This window comes from Balaenoptera physalus (genome assembly GCF_965194825.1).
Source record: "Balaenoptera physalus genome assembly, chromosome: 15".
NCBI lineage: Eukaryota > Metazoa > Chordata > Mammalia > Artiodactyla > Balaenopteridae > Balaenoptera > Balaenoptera physalus.
Genome location: NC_138894.1, coordinates 45,764,220 through 45,786,583, shown reverse-complemented (window position 1 = coordinate 45,786,583; position 22,364 = coordinate 45,764,220). Strand labels below are relative to the sequence as shown.

The window sequence follows — 22,364 nt, the reverse complement described above, 5'->3', positions numbered from 1 at the left end:
GTTGCCATCAAAGTCCTGACTCTCCACTAGGCTTCCTCTGACACCACACTTGCGGTAGGGAGAGCTGGGGAGAGGGTTGGGGCACTTCATTACAGCCTGGCAAAAGTGGAAGTCTGAGATCGCCACTTGGCTTCTTCTGGTCTGGGTGGGGTTGGGGCCACAGCTTTCTTTTGTCATGCTTGGCTAGAGTATAGCACTTATTGCCTGAAGTTCTTCTGCCCTGTTAGGCTGCTCTTTTCCAGGTCTTTTGGCTAAAGCGAGTAGGCTTTTATTGGGGCTTTCCTTTATTTGTGCTGGTTGCCAGCTTCTTCAGCTCTGAGTCTAGGATATATGAGGCAGAAAGATGACCCAGAGGACTCATCCCTGTGTTGTGCCTTAGATCCCGAGGTCCACAGTTGGTCGACCTTCTCTCTACCTTTTAGAATCTTCCTATGTTTGTTTTCAGATCTTAGACTTTTAAACCCAGAAGAAATCTTGGCGAGAGATGATCCTGTTTAATTACTTTATTTAACAGTAGAAGACAATGAACCCCAAGGTTACAAGCTAGTTACCTGCAATGTTGGGAGTACACTGCAGTGTTCAAAGTGCTTTTTAGTGTATCAGAGTGCCTCAATCAGATGGTTTTGTTTCATTCGCTTAGACGTGTACTCAAATTAATTGAAGTCTTTCCTCCAGATGCTCAAATTTAGGGAAAAAACTTAGCACCATGTATTTTGTATAGTAAATAATAAAAATTAATTTGTAAAATAAACTTGGAATCATTTTCTATTGCACACGTTTTAGTCAAAATAAATTTTTATAAGAAGATTCTGAACATCTACTTCATGTAAAAAACTGTGCTAATATACTTTGTAAAATGGGCCATGTTACCAAACCACTGATAATTGTCCATCTCAAAAACCTCTGACATGCAAAAATGTCCTAGATGCTTTATTTAATGACCAATTATTAACTTGTTGCAGTTCTTTTAGGAAACGTGTCTGTTTTCACATGATGCTTTGTTTGTTTAATTTTCTACCTGTTTTGTTTTAAATTTTTATCAATGTACAACTCCATTGATACAACTGCCAAAGAAAGATGTGTAATCTATTTAAATAGCTGTTGCACAACTGAACTTTCCAAGAGAATTTCCTAAATTGCTTCACAGATAAGTTCAAAAGACTTATTTTTTTTTTTCTCCCAAGTATTAGGAAAATACCAAATATAAAGCTATATTATTTAGCCTGTGAAAACTCCATACTGTGAAGCAACCTAAATGTCCAATGACAGATGAATGGATAAAGAAGATGTGGTACATATATACAGTGGAATATTACTCAGCCATTAAAAAGAATGAAATAATGCCATTTGCAGCAACATGGAGATTATCACACTAAGTGAAATAAGTCACACAGAGAAAGACAAATATCATATGATATCGCTTATAAGTGGAATCTAAAAAAAAAAGATGCAAACGAACTTATTTACAAAGCAAACAGACTCACAGACTTAGAGAATGAACTTATGGTTACCAGGGGGAAAAGGGGAGGGGGAGGGATAAATTGGGAGTTTGGGATTGACATGTACACACTGCTATATTTAAAATAGATAACCAAAAAGGACCTACTGTAAAAAAAAATAATAATTAAAAAAACAAAAACAAAAAGCAAACAAAAAACCCTCCATACTGTAATTGGTAATTTGTTCCTAATTTTAAGTTAGGGAGGTCTCAGAGAGACTAATTCTGACATCTCCCGGTGGTATCTTTTTTTTTTTTCCAAAATGACATTAAAACACCTTTTTCTTTTTACAAAAGGCTATGTTTGTACATTCTAGAACAATCTGAAGATACTGACGTGCAAAAATGTCTGAAAACGTTTATAATTCTACCAACCCAGAGACTTGATATCTTGATATCAAGGTGTAGCTTTCCAGACCTTTTCCTAGATATGTTTAAACATATATATATATATATATATATATATCACTGTTTTAGTAGAAAAAACCTCCAGTTATGGCACTTCTGAAGTATTTGGCACAGGGCCTATGGCTCTTTGGCTTTTTTGGAAAGAAGAAAATATGTCATTATGTACAACATTTGTTTTGGGGCTTCTGTTATTAACCTCTTTTTATTATGTTAACACTTTAGGTTTATGTAGCTGTAAGCTTTTAGACTTAATTCATTTTATACTATTCTGATTTGGTAGAAATAGGCTTTCAACTATAGGAAACATTTTAAACAACTAGTTCACGATAAGAACGAAAGAAAGGAGGAGGCAGAGTGAAACTGATTGATTTCTAAAGTAGTCATTGTTTAGGGTTATTTCTGGGCTATTTCCCATGCATAAGCACTAATATTTCATTCTACTAGTTATGAATTGAGAAGTCAAGCACTTACTAAGCCCTCTAAGAATTTTTTAAAATAGCATTTATTTTCCTGACAATAAAAAAATAATGTATATTATAGAGAATATGAAAAAAATTAAAGGTGTAAAGAAAATTTAAATGGCTCATAATCCTACTATTCAGCAATAACCACAGTTAACATTTTTATGTAATTGCTTCTAGTCTTTTTTCTATGCATACACATGTATTTTTACTAAGATGGGATGATACTCTATATGATCAAATGAAAATGAAGCACATTTTAAAATTTCCATAAATTTTATTTTATTTTTTTACATATTTATTTATTTATTTTTGGCTGCATTGGGTCTTCGTTGCCGTGTGCAGGCTTTCTCTAGTTGCAGCGAGTGGGGGCTACTCTTCGTTGCGGTGTGCGGGCTTCTCTTTGCAGTGGCTTCTCTTGTTGCAGAGCACAGGCTCTAGGCGTGTGGGCTTCAGTAGTTGTGGCACGCGGGCTCAGTAGTTGTGGCATGTGGGCTCTAGAGCGCAGGCTCAGTAGTTGTGGGACACAAGCTTAGTTGCTCTGCAGCATGTGGGATCTTCCCGGACCAGGGCTCGAACCCGTGTCCCCTGCCTTAGCAGGCAGATTCTTAACCACTGCACCACCAGGGAAGTCCCTAAAATTTCCATAAATTTTATTCTATTTTTAAAATTTTATTATTTTTATACAGCAGGTTCTTATTAGTTATCTATTTTATACATATTAGTGTATATATGTCAACCCCAATCTCCCAGTTCATCCCACCACCACCCCACCCCACCCACACTTTCCCCCTTGGTGTCCATATGTTTGTTCTCTACATCTCTGTCTCTATTTCTGCCTTGCAAACCAGTTCATCTGTACATTTTTCTAGATTCCACATATATGCATTAATATATGATATTTGTTTTTCTCTTTCTGACTTACTTTACTCTGTATGACAGTCTCTAGGTCCATCCATGTCTCAACAAATGACCCAATTTCGTTCCTTTTTATAGCTGAGTAATATTCCATTGTATATATGTACCACAACTCTTTATCCATTCGTCTGTCGATGGGCATTTTAGGTTGCTTCCATGACCTGGTTATTGTAAATAGTGCTGCAATGAACATTGGGGTGCATGTGTCTTTTTGAATTATGGTTTTCTCTGGATATATGCCCAGTAGTGGGATTGCTGGATTATATGGTAATTCTATTTTTAGTTTTTTAAGGAACCTCCATACTGTTCTCCAAAGTGGCTGTATCAATTTACATTCCCACCAACAGTACAAGAGGGGTCCCTTTTCTCCACACCCTCTCCAGCATTTGTTGTTTGTAGATTTTCTGATGATGCCCATTCTAACTGGTGTGAGGTGATACCTCATTGTAGTTTTGATTTGCATTTCTCTAATAATTAGTAATGTTGAGCAGCTTTGCATGTGCCTCTTGGCCATCTGTATGTCTTCTTTGCAGAAATGTCTATTTAGGTCTTCTGCCCATTTCTTAATTGGGTTGTTTGTTTTTTTAATATTGAGCTTAATGAGCTGTTTATATATTTTGGAGATTAACCCTTTGTCCATTGATTCATTTGCAAATATTTTCTCCCATTCTGAGGGTTGTCTTTTCTTCTTGTTTATAGTTTCCTTTGCTGTGCAAAAGTTTTTAAGTTTCATTAGGTCCCATTTGTTTATTTTTGTTTTTATTTCCATTACTCTAGGAGGTGGGTCAAAAAAGATCTTGCTGTGATTTATGTGAAAGAGTGTTCTGCCTATGTTTTCCTCTAAGAGTTTTATAGTGTCCAGTCTTACATTTAGATCTTTAATCCATTTTGAGTTTATTTTTGTGTATGGTGTTAGGGAGTGTTTTAATTTCATTCTTTTACATGTGGCTGTCCAGTTTTCCCAGCACCACTTATTGAAGAGACTGTCTTGTCTCCATTGTATATCCTTGCCTCCTTTGTCATAGATTAGTTGACCATAGGTGCGTGGGTTTATCTCTGGGCTTTCTATCTTGTTCCATTGATCTATATTTCTGTTTTTGTGCCAGTACCATATTGTCTTCATTACTGTAGCTTTGTAGTATAGTCTGAAGTCAGGGAGTCTGATGCCTCCAGCTCCGTTTTTTTCCCTCAAGACTGCTTTAGCTATTCGGGGTCTTTTGTGTCTCCATACAAATTTTAAGATTTTTTTGTTCTAGTTCTGTAAAAAATGCCACTGGTAATTTGATAGGGATTGCGTTGAATCTGTAGATTGCTTTGGGTAGTATAGTCATTTTCACAATATTGATTCTTCCAATCCAAGAACATGGTATATCTCTCCATCTGTTTGTATCATCTTTAATTTCTTTCATCAGTGTCTTATAGTTTTCTGCATACAGGGCTTTTGTCTCCCTAGGTAGGTTTATTCCTAGGTATTTTATTCTTTTTGTTGCAATGGTAAATGGGAGTGTTTCCATAATTTCTCTTTCAGATTTTTCATCATTAGTGTATAGGAATGCAAGAGATTTCTGTGCATTTACTTTACCAAATTCATTGATTAGCTCTAGTAGTTTTCTGGTAGCATCTTCAGGATTCTCTATGTATAGTATCATGTCATCTGCAAACAGTGACAGTTTTACTTCTTCTTTTCCAATTTGTATTCCTTTTATTTCTTTTTCTTCTCTGATTGCCGTGGCTAGGACTTCCAAAACTATGTTGAATAAGAGCGGTGAGAGTGGATATCCTTGTCTTGTTCCTTATCTTAGAGGAAATGCTTTCAGGTTTTCACCATTGAGAATGATGTTTGCTGCAGATGTGTCATATATGGGCTTTATTATGTTGAGGTAGGTTCCCTCTGTGCCCACTGTCTGGAGGGTTTTTATCATAAATGGGTGTTGAATTTTGTCAAAAGCTTTTTCTGCATCTATTGAGATGATCATATGGTTTTTATTCTTCAATTTGTTAATATGGTGTATCACATTGATTGATTTACGTATATTGAAGAATACGTGCATCCCTGGGATAAATCCCACTTGATCATGGTGTATGATCTTTTTAATGTGTTGTTGGATTCCGTTTGCTAGTATTTTGTTGAGGATTTTTGCATCTATATTCATCAGTGATATTGGTCCGTAATTTTCTTTTTTTGTAGTATCTCTGTCTGGTTTTGGTATCAGGGTGATGGTGGCCTCATAGAATGAGTCTGGGAGTGTTCCTTCCTCTGTAATTTTTTGGAAGAGTTTGAGAAGGATAGGTGTTAGTTCTTCTCTAAATGTTTGATAGAATTCACCTGTGAAGCCATCTGGTCCTGGACTTTTGTTTGCTGGAAGATTTTTAATCACAGTTTCAAGTTCATTACTTGTGATTGGTCTGTTCATATTTTCTATTTCTTCCTGGTTCAGTCTTGGAAGGTTGTACCTGGAAGGATTTGTCCATTTCTTCCAGGTTGTCCATTTTATTGGCATAGAGTTGCTTGTAGTAGTCTCTTATGATGCTTTGTATTTCTGCGGTGTCTGCTGTAACTTCTCCTTTTTCATTTCTAATTTTATTGATTTGAGTCCACTCCCTCTTTTTCTTGATGAGTCTAGCTAAAGGTTTATCAATTTTGTTTATCTTCTCAAAGAACCAGCTTTTAGTTTTATTGATCTTTACTATTGTTTTCTTTTTCATTTATTTCTGCTCTGGTCTTTATGATTTCTTTCCTTCTACTGACTTTGGGTTTTGTTTCTTCTTTCTCTAGTCCCTTTAAGTGTAAGGTTAGATAGTTTATTTGAGATTTTTCTTGTTTCTTGAGGTAGGATTGTGTTGCTATAAACTTCCCTCTTAGAACTGATTTTGCTGCATCTGATAGGTTTTGGGTCATCGTGTTTTCATTGTCATTTGTCTCTAGGTATTTTTTGATTTCCTCTTTGATTTCTTGCTTATTTAATAATGTATTGTGTAGCTTCCATGTGTTTGTGTTTTTTACTTTTTTTCCCCCTGTAATGTATTTCTAATCTCATAGCGTTGTGGTCGGAAAAGATGCTTGTTATGATTTCAATTTTCTTAAATTTACCAAGTCTTGATTTGTGACCCAAGATGTGATCTATCCTGGAGAATCTTCCATGTACACTTGAGAAGAAACTGTAATCTGCTGTTTTTGGATGGAACGTCCTGTAAATATCAATTAAATCTATCTGGTCTATTGTGTCATTTAAAGCTTCTGTTTCCTTATTAATTTTCTGTCTGGCTGATCTGTCCATTGGTGCAAGTGAGGTGTTAAAGTCCCCCACTGTTATTGTGTTACTGTTAATTTCCTGTTTTATAGCTGTTAGCATTTGCCTTCTGTATTGTGGTGCTCCTATGTTGGGTGCATATATATTTATAATTGTTATATCTTCTTCTAGGATTGATCCCTTGATCATTATGTAGTGTCCTTCCTTGTCTCTTGCAATATTCTTTATTTTAAAGTCCGTTTTATTTGATATGAGTATTGCTACTCCAGCTTTCTTTTGATTTCCATTTGCATGGAATATCTTTTTCCATCCCCTCACTTTCAGTCTGTATGTGTCCCTAGCTCTGAAGTGGGTCTCTTGTAGACAGCATATATATGGGTCTTGTTTTTGTATCCATTCAGCAAGCCTGTGTCTTTTGGTTGGAGCATTTAATTCATTCATGTTTAAAGTAATTATCAATATGTATGTTCCTATGACCATTTTCTTAATTGTTTTGGGTTTGTTTTTGTAGGTCCTTTTCTTCTCTTGTGTTTCCCACTTAGAGAAGTTCCCTTAGCATTTGCTGTAGAGCTGGTTTGGTGGTGCTGAATTCTCTTAGCGTTTGCTTGTCTGTAAAGCTTTTGATTTCTCTGTCAAATCTGAATGAGATCCTTGCTGGGTAGAGTAATCTTGGTTGTAGGTTCTTCCCTTTCATCACTTTAAATATATCATGCCACTCCCTGCTGGCTTGTAGAGTTTCTGCTGAGAAATCAGCTGTTAACCTTATGGCAGTTCCCTTGTATGTTATTTGTCGCTTTTCTCTTATTGCTTTTAATAATTTTTCTTTGTCTTTAATTTTTGTCAGTTTGATTACTATGAGTCTCAGAGTGTTTCTCCTTGGGTTTATCCTGCCTGGGACTCTCTGTGTTTCCTGGACTTGGGTGGCCATTTCCGTTCCCAATTTAGGGAAGTTTTCAACTATAATCCCTTCAAATATTTTCTCAGGTCTTTTCTCCCTCTCTTCTCCTTCTGGAACCCCTATAATGCAAATGTTGCTGCATTTAATGTTGTCTCAGAGGTCTCTTGGGCTGTCTTCATTTCTCTTCATTCTTTTTTTCTTTATTCTGTTCTGCAGCAGTGAATTCCACCATTCTGTCTTCCAGGTCACTTATCCGTTCTTCTGCCTCAGTTATTCTGCTATTGATTCCTTCTAGTGTATTTTCCATTTCAGCTATTTTATTGTGCATCTCTGTTTGTTTGTTCTTTAATTCTTCTAGCTGTTTTTTCTTTAATTCTTCTAGGTCTTTGTTAAACATTTCTTGCATCTTCTCGATCTTTGCCTCCATTCTTTTTCTGAGGTCCTGGATTACCTTCACCATCATTATTCTGAATTCGTGTTCTGGAAAGTTGCCTATCTCCACTTCATTTAGTTGTTTTTTTGGGGTTTTATCTTGTTCCTTCATCTGGTACATAGTCCTCTGCCTTTTCATTTTGTCTGTCTTTCTGTGAATGTGGTTTTCGTTCCACAGGCTGCAGTATTGTAAGTCTTCTTGCTTCTGCTGTCTGCCCTCTGGTGGATGAGGCTATCTAAGAGGCTTGTGCAAGCTTCCTGATGGGAGGGACTGGTGGTGGGTAGAACTGGGTGTTCCTCTGATGGGCAGAGCTCAGTAAAACTTTAATCTGCTTGTCTGCTGATGGGTGGGGCTGAGTTCCCTCCCTGTTGGTTGTTTGGCCTGAGGTGACCCAGCACCAGAGCCCACAGGCTCCTTGGTGGGGCTAATGGCGGATTCCGGAAGGGCTCACACCAAGTAGTATGTCCCAGAACTTCTGCTCTCAGTGTCCTTGTCCCCGTGGTGAGCCACAGCCACTCCCCACCTCTGCAGGAGACCCTCCAACACTAGCAGGTAGGTCTGGTTCAGTCTCCTATGCAGGTCCCTGCTCCTTCCCCCAGGGTCCTGATGTGCACACTACTTTGTGTGTGCCCTCCAAGAGTGGAATCTCTATTTCCCCCAGTCCTGTCGAAGTCCTGCAATCAAATCCCGCTAGCCTTCAAAGTCTGATTCTCTGGGAATTCCTCCTTCCATTGCCGGACCCCCAGGTTGGGAAGCCTGACTTGGGGCTCAGAACCTTCACTCCAGTGGGTGGACCTATATGGTATAATTGTTCTCCAGTTTGTGAGTCACCCACCCAGCGGTTATGGGATTTGATTTTATTGTAATTGCACCCCTCCTACTGTCTCATTGCAGCTTCTCCTCTGTCTTTGGATGTGGGGTATCTTTTTTGGTGAGTTCCAGTGTCTTCCTGTCGATGACTATTCAGCAGTTAGTTGTGATTCCAGTGCTCTTGCAAGAGGGAGTGAGCACACATCCTTCTACTCCGCCATCTTGAACCAATCTCCCATAAATTTTAAATGACTATATTTTAAAATAACCATAAATTGATACATCAATTCATTAAAGGATTTTATTAAGGTTGATTTAGATTAGATTTTCCAATGTTTGTCCTTATAAATGACACTGCAGTGAACATCTTTTATATAAAAATCTTTGATTGAATTTCTGTTTTCTTTGGATAGATTTCTAGAGGGCAATTATTGGATCAAAGGTCATACACTTTTTAAAGGTTCTTAATATATCTCACCAAAATGTATCTTAAGAATTTGAAGTGTAGTTTTGAAATTGTACCTGAATTTTTATTATGCAGATAGAAGGACTAGAGGTGATATGCTATGAACAGGAAAAAATGTGCATTTATTATGGATTTATTATGGATAACACATCCATGGTATGCAAAATAAAACTGCTTCCACCTGTTCAGAATGCTTTCTAGTAAATTGTACATTTCTGGAATGAATCATAAATTTGGTGAATAAATTATGAAAAACCACACTAGAAATCAGTTGGAGTGGAAACATTTTTAGTAGTCCGTCAACTATAGGCTTATGCATGTCTGAGAAGACATAGCTTTCACTGCCAAGCAAGCTGCACTAATACTAAACAAATGTTAAAGAAGTAAAATAGTAAAGAGAGGAAGGATAGGTGTTCAGAGATCTCATCTCAGGCTCTGTGCTATTCCCCACCACCCTGGTTATATTGAATTACCAAGAGTAGTGATTTTCTGTTGTTACGCTCAGACTTGCAAAGGACTCTCCTGATGGGGAGCGCTGGGTTAGAGTTTCCTCTTGGACTTCAAGAGGGGTGCTAAGTATGCATCCTGATCAAATTGCCTCATTTGTGACAAAAAGACTCATGCTTTCTGTCACAGTTGTTTTCTTTTTCACTCAAGATATGTCACTGTCTTCATGATTGCCACTGAAGAATATATTCTCTGGGAGAATTTAAGGTTGTGCAGAATTCCTAAGAGTGAAATCTCATTGATCAAATCTTATTCCAAGGTCTTGTGGAGTTTGTCATTATTGGGGCTGTTAAACTGACCAATACAGATATATCTGTTTCAGGTGGGGATGGCAACTATCAGTTTAAGCATCCTAAGAAAGCCAGTTTGGGTGCTTGTAAAAAGTAATGAGCTATTTTGTGTCCTGTTTCTACATATGTATGGGCAACTGTGATTATTCAGAATACCCAGTTCACAAAATATTTGAGGGACTTCCCTGGTAGCACAGTGGCTAAGAATCCGCCTGCCAATGCAGGGGACATGGGTTCGATCCCTGGTCCAGGAAGATCCCACATGCCGCGGAGCAACTAAGCCTGTGCGCCACAACTACTGAGCCTGCGCTCTAGAGCCTGCATGCCACAACTACTGAAGCCCGCACACCTAGAGCCCGTGCTCCACAACAAGAGAAGCCACCGCAACGAGAAGCCCGCGCACCACAACGAATACCCAACACAGCCAAAAATAAATAAATAAATTTATTTTTAAAATTTGGTACATTTTAATTAAAGCTTTAAGTTTAAAATGTTTCTGAAACTGGTGAAACTTCAAAATGGAACATCATAAAATGAAAAAGGAGTCAATATATTCTCTATAAACAGCCAAACACAGCCTTCAAACACAAAAGCACTAACAACTGGTGCCTTGGCATGTTTTGACAGACTGTTCAAACAAATTTTAATTGAAAATAACGTGTAAATTCTGCTATACAGCTTATAATCGCAATGCTTAATATAGTACATACTATCTTACACACAGAAAATGTGACTTTAATGCATACCACTAGCAAAAGTATCTAACTTTTTAATGCCCAGTACTTGGGACATATTTTTGTTAGACAATTTTGATATCACATACTTCAAATGTCTTTTCCAATTTTGCATTTGCTTGGTTGATTTCCACAAGAGACTTGCATGTCTCTTACACATGGTAGCATCCTGGTTGATATTTCTATATGTATCTTAAGTTTGGGAAGGTCACCTGAATGAACAATTCTAGTCTGTGGTGTCACCAGTCTTTCAGTGTGTATGCTAATAACATACATGTGTCATCTCCACCCCTTTTTCCTCAGAAACTGTCAGGTGTGAAATCATCATAGTGCTCTTTCTTGGATGAGTTTTATCATAAAAACATCACATTCATCCTGCATGATTTTTAAAAATTAACTTTACTGGGGTATGATTTAGATAAAATTCACCCATTTAAACTGTACATCTTGATGCACTTAGATAAATGTATACACATGCATTCTGCATGGTTTTTAATTTGGAGAGATGGGTGACCTGAGTTCAATCTTAAACTCGTCACTTACTAGCCATGTGACCGTGGGCAGGTTACCTTAACTTCTCAAAGCCTAGGTTCTTCTCTCTGTGAAATGCGGATAGTGGTGATCTCAGAGTTGTGAATGTTCTGTAAAATAAAGAACAGCAAGTGTCCAGCATACAGCCTGTTCTCAATTCACCTTTTACTACTAGGTAGGATTTTTAAAAACCTTCATATTTCTAAATTTCTATTTGGGGTCTTTCAAATAGACATCTATAAACTGATTTCTTCCTCACTTCTGACTGTTAACCATATTCATTTATTCTTTGTCAGAGGCAGAAGGAACACTGGAGAAACAGCCTGAACTTATATCTCGTTTGACAACTCTTAGAATTTTCAGTATGTCCTTGTCAGCATTGACAGGCATATACAATTGTGTGTACCTTTCACTCTGCAACCAACCACTGCTAAGTAATTTCTAAAGGACAAAGTTTCACTAGGAATAGGTACTCATGAAGTAAGTTTCACAACTACACATTTCCTTAGGCAAAAATTCACAGAAGCTAAAGGATGGCGTCTATAACTGTTTGAGTACAATGCTAAGCACTTGAAGCAGGTAACTGTTTTGTTTTTTTCCTTTAAACTCCTTACAAGTGTGAAAGCAACGTTCTTCAGTGTCTGAGAACATAGGCAAACAACTGTATGTGCTAAACCATCTGACTTCATTTGAATCACAAGGGTTCACACCAGCCAATGAATAACTTGCCCTGACTACAATCTGCTATCAGAGAACTACAGAAGGCAGTGACTAAGTCATTCTTGATTATGTCGTTGATATATATTCGTTGGATCTATCTTTCAGATGGATACCCCACTATCTTTCAGATACCTGATGGGAACTCTGAAAACACCAACACCCCATTTTCCTGCTTCATGCCTGCATTTCTCTAAATATTGCCATCTGCACTTCGTTTGCAAACATTAGGTCAGGTGTCTCCTGTAATTAACAGGCATCCTGTGAACTGTAATTAATTAGAAGGCAGTTTGAAATTAGTGATACTTTGATGGTGATTCTAGCCATTTGTATTTTTTTAACTGACAATGAATTGGCCGCCCCAGATTTTACTGCTCTCATGTCCCTGCTCCCTGATTTTTCTTTGGCCAGGCACTTCGTAACTCGGCTGCATTCCTTAGCTTTCAACAGTCTACCTACTCCCCGTCCTATCACTTACACTTGGGGGACGTGGGGCTGGTGAGCCAGGAGAAAGAAATTCCCAAACGGATCTTCAGGATCTACCCTCCCCAAAAGGTTCTCACTGCAGAGATGCGCCTGGAAGGAGACTCAACCCCAAGGTTGTCGGCCGTCGCCGCCGGATCCCCAGGCCTGGCCAAGGACCTAATAAGAAAGCACCCTGGCTTCGCTTCGGCCCAGTCTCTGCCAGAACTTCTGCATCAGGCAACCCAAGGCAGCGCGGAGAAGGCGGAGAGACCAGAAAGAGGAGGAGGTGGAGCAGGAGAGGAAAAGGAAACTCCCTCTTCGAGGCTGGCCAGGCCTAGCGGAGCCTCAGGGGCTTGGGGCCCCAGGGGGCGTGGCCTTAGGGACCAAAACGGAAGGCGGGGCCTCGTGGGGGCGGAGACTCATGGGGCGAGCCCAAGCGAGGCGGGGCGGGGCAGCTAGAGCCTCCTCCAAGTGGGCGGTCGGGCTGCACTAGTCCGCACGCGGTGGGAAAGGAGATCCCCCGCCCTTTCCCCAGAGGAGAAGGCAAACTCTTCAGAGGGTCGCCAGCCCGTGATCTCGCGGCTCTTCCCATCCTCTCACACAGTCTGCGTGACCAGCGCGGGTCGCCAGCCGGCGAGGGGGCAATCAGAGCAGATTCTGTTTTCATTTTCACTTTCCCGCCCTGGCCGCAGACTTGGAGGGGAGGAAGTGGCCGGGGCCAGCTCCAGCGTCACCACCCTCGCACCCACGCTGGAGGGCACAAGGGCACTACTGTGGGAGTTAGGTGGTCTGCAGGGCTGCATCATCCAAAACATTACCGGCGCCCCCGAGATTCCCACCATAGATGCAATCCAGGATAAAATGCAAATGTACTGGGGTCATGATAAGTAACCGAAGTATTTCTGGCCCACAACTATCTAAAACTATTCTATTGATTAAGGGGTTAACTGCTTTTTCTTCTCTCTTTTAAGTAGAAAACCTGACCCTTAGAAATACATACCAGATGTGGCGGCCTAGCTAGTCTGAGAGCAACCGAACATGGAGCACCTCAGGGGAAGCAAAGAGAAGATTCTCCCTCTCTCCCAGTTAATACGTTACATAGCTCCACTCTCAGCTCCTCCTTGTAAATGATTCGTGTTTTCAGAAACTTTTTTCCAGTTTTGTGATAACTTCTTAACTGAATTCCTCCACTTTTAGTTCTACTTAAGTCTTTTTTTTTTTGGCTGCATTGGGTCTTCGTTGCTGCTCGCGGGCTTCTCATTGCGATGGCTTCTCTTGTGCAGCACGGGCTCTAGGTGCGCGGGCTTCAGTAGTTGCAGCACGAGGGCTCCGTAGTTGTGGCACGTGGGCTCTAGAGCGCAGGCTCAGTAGTTGTGGCACATGGGCTTAGTTGCTCCACGGCATGTGGGATCTTCCCTGACCAGGGATCAAGCCCGTGTCCCCTGTATTGGCAGGTGGATTCTCAACCACTGCGCCACCAGGGAAGTCCCAGTTCTACTTAAGTCTGCATTGTGTCATTTACCCCAATGCTAGACCAAAGAGTTCAAAGACAGAAAGAAAGTAAGCCTTTTACGAAAAGGAAAAACTATAACGATTGCCTATGCAAAGCATACTTCAGATTCCATAACTGAAAAATATGTGTGGTTTAACCAACCAAATTCTGTGCTGGACCCTGGGGAAAGTCATATATAACACAGATACTCTAATAGGGAAGATGGCTGAATAGAAAAACTATAATTCAGTGTTATACACTTAATAAAAGCATATACTAGATACAAAAGTAGCATAATTGAAGAAGTGACATTCTATGGGACATACAGGGATGAGGGCATAAAATGTTTCACCCAGTAATGATACCCATCTGAGCATAAGCAGGAGTGTTTAAAAAAAAAAAAAGCTCATGAGGTAAATATTAATAAATGACTACAAAATGCTGATTGACAATGCAGAGAAGTGAAATATAAAGAGGTGTAGAATTCTATTAATTTTAAATTGTCAATAAAGAAATTAGTTGGAAAGTGGGGTGAAGGGGTAGAGAACTCCTTTTACTCAAATCTTAAAAGTTACAGAAATAACAGTCCTCCATAATTCCCATTCCAGGAAAGACGAGTGTTGTTGTACTGGTGTATATTCCTCCAGGTTATGTATTCACAACCGACACTGTATTCTATAGAAATGGCATCTCTAGAACCTGGAGGTGGTATAGGAGAGTGGTTAGTGCGCTGGCTTTGGCAGTCTGGTGTCATCTGGGCTGGAACGCAGCATCCATCACTTCCCAGTTCTGTCACCTTGGGAAGTTATTTCTCTTCCCCTCCGTTTCCCCCTCTGCAAAACAGGGCTAAAACTGTACCAATGATCAGTTGAGATTTTAAATGTCAGAGCGGACTTCTTGTGCATGGGAAGGAACCCATAAAGTTGCTTGTGTTTTAAATGATATTTATTAGGGTTGTAAAATTTAAGTCTAGTCGTTATTAAGTATTTAAACACAAATCAAATTCATTTATAAATCTGTCAATTTCATGTTAAAACACTTTCACTTGTTCTTTGGTTAATGCCAGTGAGCATATTAATTTGATGTATTAAACTTCCCATTTATAAATGGGATAGAATTTTTTTAAGCATTACATATTAAAGTCACAAAAGCATACAAATCTAACAAATCACATTCTCTTGCACATTTAGACACTGTTTATAAACCTCATTTATTAAATTCCCTTAAATATGTCAAATTCACACATTGCTGTATCTGATTGTCCCAGGTACTTCACGCTTCTAGCAAGTCAGATTTACACTCTGTAAATCATCTTGGGCCATTCTCTGCCAAGTCCTGAGCACTTATCAGAGTACCCCTGTGAGAGTCTTCCTGAGCACTGAGGGGACATTGGTTAGGGGCATGTACTCCCAGCCAGATTGCTCTGCTACTAACCGGCTGCCTGATCTTGGTTCAGTCACATAACTCTTTGTGCCTCTGTTTTACCCTCTGAAAGTGGGAGTAGCAATAATACCAAACTCATATAGAGTTGTTATGAGGTTTACCTGAGTTAGTCCATGCAATGCACTTAAAACAGTCCTGGTAAGTAATAAGCACTTAACAAATGTGTTATTGTAAATATAGTAAATCAGATTCTCTTAGGCATCTATGCAGCATAAAAATCAAACCTATAGTTCACTTAAGCGTTTAAATATTCACTATATCCCTAATTGGTCAAATCCTAAGTATTTCAATGAAAAATCAGTTTAAAATGTCAGATCTTTATCCAGCCTGTGAGATTCTCTAAAACATTTCAAATATCTTAAATACAAAGAACACATACACAAACAGCACAGTGAGTTAAAAATTTGTTACTACATCTTGTAAATATAAGATGTCATTAGAACTATATCATCGTGTATATTATTTGGGATTGCAGTCATTATCCAATGACACTCCAATGGACGGGAACAGATTTATTTTGGGACTGTTAATCTGATGTCATGTATTCAGGGTTGTCAGTCAAAGACAAGATTGGGGTTATGAATTCAGGATTATGGGTCAAAGGTTCCAGATGGGGGTAGGGAGGGTGGGGGAGGAAAGGATGCACCTTCTGGGGATTCCACCTGGTCTGCCAGTTAACAAGCTGAGCCCATTGTAATAGCCGGGAGCTGCCTGCCATGTAGTAGTAACTCAAAGCATTTCAGGTGGGATTTATTTTCACAACCTAAGGCATCACCTATCCCTTAGGAATCTTACAAGCTTTACCTTTGCCTAATTTTTATAGTAACTACCTTCAAATTTTCCCTGCTTGGTTTGAGAGGATGGAATTCTGCACCTTACCACAGGATAGTTCAGCTAATCTCTTTGCTTATTAAAGTTAAATTCTTCACCTTCTTTATATTTGCTTTCTTATCTAATAAACGGATTATTGTCATAGTCCTACATCATCCTTTCATTGTAAGCCTTCCATGAAATTTTGTAAATCCAATGTCTTGTATATAGTAAGTGCTCAATTGATATTAACTATTACTATTATTATGTGGTTACTTTTTTCAGCTTTTTTTCTTTTAAACATTTTCACATTCTTTAAATATTTGATTCAAATGCAAAAGAACAATTGTCCTTCAATCAAAACTCAAACTTACACTGGCTTATGGTAAGACACTGTGTTAGCTTCCTGTTGATGTTATAACAAATTACCATGAACTCAGTGACTTAAAATAACACAAATTTGCTATCTTACAGTTCTGGAGAGAAATCTAAAATGGTCTCCTGGACCAGGATCAAAGTGTTGGCAGTGGGCTGCATTCCTTTCTGGAGACTCTTAGGCAGAATCTGCTTCCTTGCCTTTTCCAGCTTCTAGAGGCTGCCTGCATTCCTTGGCTCATGGTCTCTTCCTCAAACAAACAGGGGTCGTATCACTCTGACCCCTGCTCTTGTCATCGTACCTCCTTCTCTGACTCTCCTGCCTCCCTCTTTTACTTTTAAGGAGGCTTGTAATTACATTGGGCCCACCTGGATGACCCAGGCTAATCTCCCCATCTCAAGATCCTTAATTTAATCATATCTGCAAAGTCCCTTTTGTCATGTAAGGGCACATATTCACAGATTTCAGGAATTATGATGTGGACATCTTTGGGCAGCCATTATTCTGACTGCCACAGAAACTATTCCTGAAATTACTGATGATCAGACCAAAGTTGGCGTTATATATCGGCAAAGGGAAGGAGAAAGGATTCTTATTTCACTGTCCTTTAAATAGACCTTGGCCAAATGTTGATAGCACATGAAGACAAACGCTTCGACTATTTGTTTCCTTAGAATTGGGAAAATTTTAAAATCTAAATGGTTCTGAATACCTTCCAGGATTTTACTCTTAGCAATATTTCATATACGGTTGACCCTTGAACAACAGGGGTTTGAACTGTGCATGTCCACTTATATGCTGATTATATTCAATAAATACTACTACAGTACTACACAATCTGAGGTTGGTTGAACCTGAAGATGCAGAACCACAGGTACCGAGGGCAGACTGTAAAGTTATACTCAGATTTTTGACTACAAGGAGAGTTGATGCCCCTAACTTCTGTGTTGTTCAAAGGTCAACTGCATATACACTTATTTATATATAGATAACAGTCTCATCTATCCAGAACATGGCAACATGTTCCTAAGCTGCTAAAGCTTAGGAAGTACATATGCACACACACACACATAAACACACACACACACACACAAGCTGTCCTGAGTAGCCAAAATAGCTGACAAAAAAGTATTAAGACTCTTGTGTTTCACTCATAAGAAAATCTTAGTCTCAGATCCCATCACTTACTGTATAGTTCTTTTTTTTTTAAAGAAATTCACGTTCTTTTATTTACTTATTTATTTATTTATTTATGGCTGTGTTGGGTCTTCGTTTCTGTGCGAGGGCCTTCTCTAGTTGTGGCAAGCGGGGACCACTCTTCATCGCGGTGCGCGGGCCTCTCACTATCGCGGCCTCTCTTGTTGCGGAGCACAGGCTCCAGACGCGCAGGCTCAGTAGTTGTGGCTCACGGGCCTAGTTGCTCCGCGGCATGTGGGATCGTCCCAGACCAGGGCTTGAACCCGTGTCCCCTGCATTGGCAGGCAGATTCTCAACCACTGCGCCACCAGGGAAGCCCTGCTGTATAGTTCTAATAAGCTTGGCTATCTTGTTTTCAATCCTTGGCCAACTTGAAGTAGAAAATTAGAAGGGCAAGCAGGAAAGCTCTAGGCAGGTAAATTGACAGAACTAAGAAGACTTGAGGACGCATATCTCAGTCAATAATGTGCCTTGTTTGTATGATATAGTCAAGTGAAATAAAATGATAATAGATCTGTGCATTCAAGTCAAGGAAGAAATAAGAGGTGTTTTCAGTAGGATCTATTAATTCTCAAACCTTTGGACAATCATTACCTTTCTGGGCTTTCACTTCTTCATATAAAAAAAAGAAACACTCTTTGATGTCTAGGTTCCTGTCTACTCTAGAATTTTATGATTTCAGATGACAACAATATCTTGCCACAGAGGAGACAATCAGAAATGCTATGTATTGTGGTATGTATTAATACTATTATTTTTTATTGTATTTACTACTAATGTGTATTGTCTTTACTACTTTACCACACTTAAATACCTCAGTTGTCTGGGATAATTAAGAGTGAGGCAGGCAGGGCAATGCACTTTAGTGTCACAGTCAGAACAATAAGTAATATTTATGAAGCTTTAATCTAACCATCAATTAACGAACAGCTACTATGTGCCAGGCATTGTGTTTGCTACTAAGTCTTCATGAGAAATTTATTTATTTGCATGTTTCCAGGAAACAGGTGGAGAGCAGCTTGGCAATAACCAAATTAAAACTTTAGGGAATCCCCTGTGGTCCAGTGGTTAGGACTCCGCGCTTTCACTGCCGAGGGCCGGGTTTGATTCCTGGTCGGGGAACTAAGATCCCACAAGCAGTTGGTGCGGCCAAGACAAACAAACAAACAAAAAAACCTTTAAAAATATGTAAATGTTTTGATCCAGAAATTCTTCCCAGAAGCTGTCCAACAGAAATTTTCATGCAAGTGCTCAAGATATCTGTTCAAAGATGCTTGCTTATGCATTGTTTGTAATAGTAAAACACTGGAAATGACCTAAATGTCCATCAATAGAATGAGGCACACCTATATATACCAATGTGAAAAGATGCCCTAGATCCAGTATAAGATGACAAAGAAATTTATGACAGTATGTTTTTCTTTTGTTGATATATATATATAAGTATATACATAAAAATACCTGAAGGATACATAACAAACAATAAGGAGCAGGATTATGGGGATTTTTTCCTTCTGCATTTTCTATAATGTTCACTTAAAAATAATAAACACATTACATAGGAAAAACAACAAAGGTAAAACAAATGGAATAATACAAAATAAGAGGTGAGACATTAAATAATAAGTTTTAGCAATATTTTCATGAGGAATTATTGAAACTTCATTTAAAACAACATGTTTTCCAAGAATTTGGAATAGATAAGTTGTTTCACCTGCAGTTCTCTGACCCAGTAGTTAGAAGCTGTGAACTTTCACTCAGTTTACCCCTCTCTTCATCCTGGTTGGTTTCAGCTTTCAGTAAAGCTTTTCACCTGAAATTGCTCTTTAAGAGCCCTGGAGTCAGAACATGGGATAATAGTGAGTGTGTGCATGCCAATTTGTTTACCACGAGTCTCTCAGAGGAAATCATGTGCATGTCTGTTTACTTTTCCTTGGAACCTAGAAGGTCACCTCTAAAAATAATCTCGCTCAGTGTCGCAGCTTCCGTGACACAGAGGTACATGCCTCACATGCTCTCTGCAGTTAGTGCCCCATGCCAGGCCTATCTAGTTCCCCAAAGGATTCAGACCAGAGAGGAGGGGAAAGCAGATGCCAGCTAAACTGTCCAGCTATTAGATAATAATGGATAAGCTCTTTAAAAAAAAAGTGGTACATACCTTTTCTCATGGCTGACATTCTAACTAGTGATGTTGAACTTTTAAATGTTTATTGGCTGTTTGCATTCTTTTGTGAATTTCCAAAGGAAATATTAAGAGAATTTCTGAACCAGAGCACATGGTTACGGTTATTGGACTTTGCAAAAGACACATCTGGGGTGGTTAACCAGCCTTTACCTCTTCCAGAAGGGCCCTGAAGCTCCTGTTGAATAGGGGGGCCTGAGAAACTATGCTTTACCTGGGGAACATGTTCCATTTGCCTCTGACCTCCACCCCTCTCCTTCCTGACTGAACATTCCCTTAACTCATGCTGGGCTGGGATCACATTGTAGAAGACCTTGAAAGCCAGACTATGGATTCTAAACAAGGGAGTAAGATGATGAGAGCTCTGCTTTAAGATTAATCGGCATCAGTGTAAAATAGACTTGCAAAGGAAAAGTAAGGAGAAAGATCAGTTAGAAGTCTATTGTCTAAGTCAGAAATAATGAAAGCCCGGGGCTTCCCTGGTGGCACAGTGGTTAAGAATCTGCCTGCCAATGCAGGGGACATGGGTTCGAGCCCTGGTCTGGGAAGATCCCACATGCTGCAGAGCAGCTAAGCCCCTGCAATCACAACTACTGAGCCTCCGCTCTAGAGCCCACGAGCCACAACTACTGAGCCTGCGTGCCACAGCTACTGAAGCCCGCACGCCTAGAGCCCGTGCTCCACAACAAAAGAAGCCACCGTATTGAGAAGCCCGCGCACTGCAACAAAGAGTAGCCCCCGCTCGCCACAACTAGAGAAAGCCCGCGTGCAGCAACGAAGACCTAACACAGCCAAAAATAAAATAAATAAATTTATTTTTTAAAAAAAGAAATAATGAAAGTCTGAACTAAAGTCATGTGCAGGAGAGAAAATAATAAAAAGATGGTAACTGAAGAAGTGGAATCTATGGAATTTTATGGCTGATTGGATCCAGTGTGCAAAGGAGTTCCATGTTTTCTAGAAAGTTTCAAGACTTGGCTAGGAAATTGGTGGTGCCATTATGGAGGAGATGTCCCACACTGGGCTCTGAACTCATCGTCTCACACCAACAACTGTTTTGTCATCTATCTTCAATTGCTCACTTTCACTCAAGCCTACTCAAGAGTCTCCTGTATTTAAAAAAATGAAACAAAACAAGCCTTTCTCCTTGAAAGGTGGAGGGAAGAGTAGGCTACTGACATCCTCATCTTAAATGTAGGGAGCCAAGAGACACTATCTATGATTAATGGAACGATAAATAGAGCATAAGTAGGTTGTGAAGGTGGCCAGCAGAGAAACTGAGAATGGTGATACAACCACTTTGGATGAGAGAGGTATAGGAGAATTAAATTCTCATTCAACATATCAGGAAGTTAATAATGTCTAAGGTGAATCAAGAAATAGTTGTATTATGAGGTTAATTAGCAATATGGAGGTTACCACAACACAGAAGTAGTTCAAAGTGGTTGCCTCTGGGTCGGGAACGGTGACTCGGAGAGTTGTTGCTTTTTAGAACCAACTGCATGTAGTTCTTTGATGTGGTTTTTGAAGCTTTTTTCAATATAGTAAAGAGAGAGGTCTTTAAAAAATTCTCCCTAAACTCGCATTTCCTTATAGCTACTACTGGCTCTCTTATTCCTTAAAATATATTCCTTAATATATAATAATAACAGCCAACATTTACTGAATTATTGTTATGTGCCATGGACTGTGCTAACTGCTTTATTTTCATCACCTCATTTAATCTTCACAGTGAACTTACTGCAACTAGACATCTTGAAATAGTTGTCTATGCTCACCACCCGCATTTGCTTACCATCTAATCTCTCTTCAACCCACTCCAGACTGGCTTTTGCCACCCAAACTCAGCTGAGACTGCTCTCAGTAAGAGCACCCCTAATTTCCCTATTGCTGAAACTGGTTACACTTTCAGCGTCTTAAACGCCACTCCTTCCCTCCCTTTCTTCCGCAAGATCACATTGTTTGGTTTTCCTCCTGTTTCCAATGTTTTTGGCGTCTTCTCAGCCTCCCTTAAGGTAACTTCTTCTTCTTCTCAGCTCCTAAATGTGGGTATGCCTCAGAGTTCCTTCTTCAGCCTGCTCTTCCTCTCACTTTATATCCCTTTGGAGGATTCAGACTCCTATTGCTTAAGTTACCATTGATGAAACTCAAACCTCCATCTCTAGCCCAACAGTTCCTTCTCCTGAACCCCAAAGGCTGTGATAGGTGCTCCTTCTGTGCATTCCCATAGGGCCCTATCATAGCACTTACCACACCACCATATTTACCTGTATCTTCTGTTTCTCTCACTAAAATTGCAAACCTTTAAGGGGTAGATGGTAGATTATTCATCCTGGCTGAGAGCATCAACCCACTGAATGAATTATGGGAGGTGGTCCTATGCGTTAGAAAGAACATGGAGTCTGGATCCAGACAGACCTAGATTTTGGTTTCTTCCTCGTGGCTTCTTCAGCTATAAAATGCAGATCACAGTTCCT

General features: G+C 39.5%; 1 long non-coding RNA gene across 1 annotated transcript in view; it reads right to left on the bottom strand.

Moving 5' to 3' along the window:
* Nucleotides 1–9,779: 9,779 nt before the first annotated feature.
* The window catches only part of LOC309643709, a 59,901-nt gene continuing 47,316 nt past the window's right edge, over nucleotides 9,780–22,364 (bottom strand). Inside the window, exon 3 of the long non-coding RNA XR_014254014.1 lies at nucleotides 9,780–11,315. This is a non-coding gene — a long non-coding RNA (uncharacterized lncRNA). The remainder of the gene's footprint in view (nucleotides 11,316–22,364) is intronic.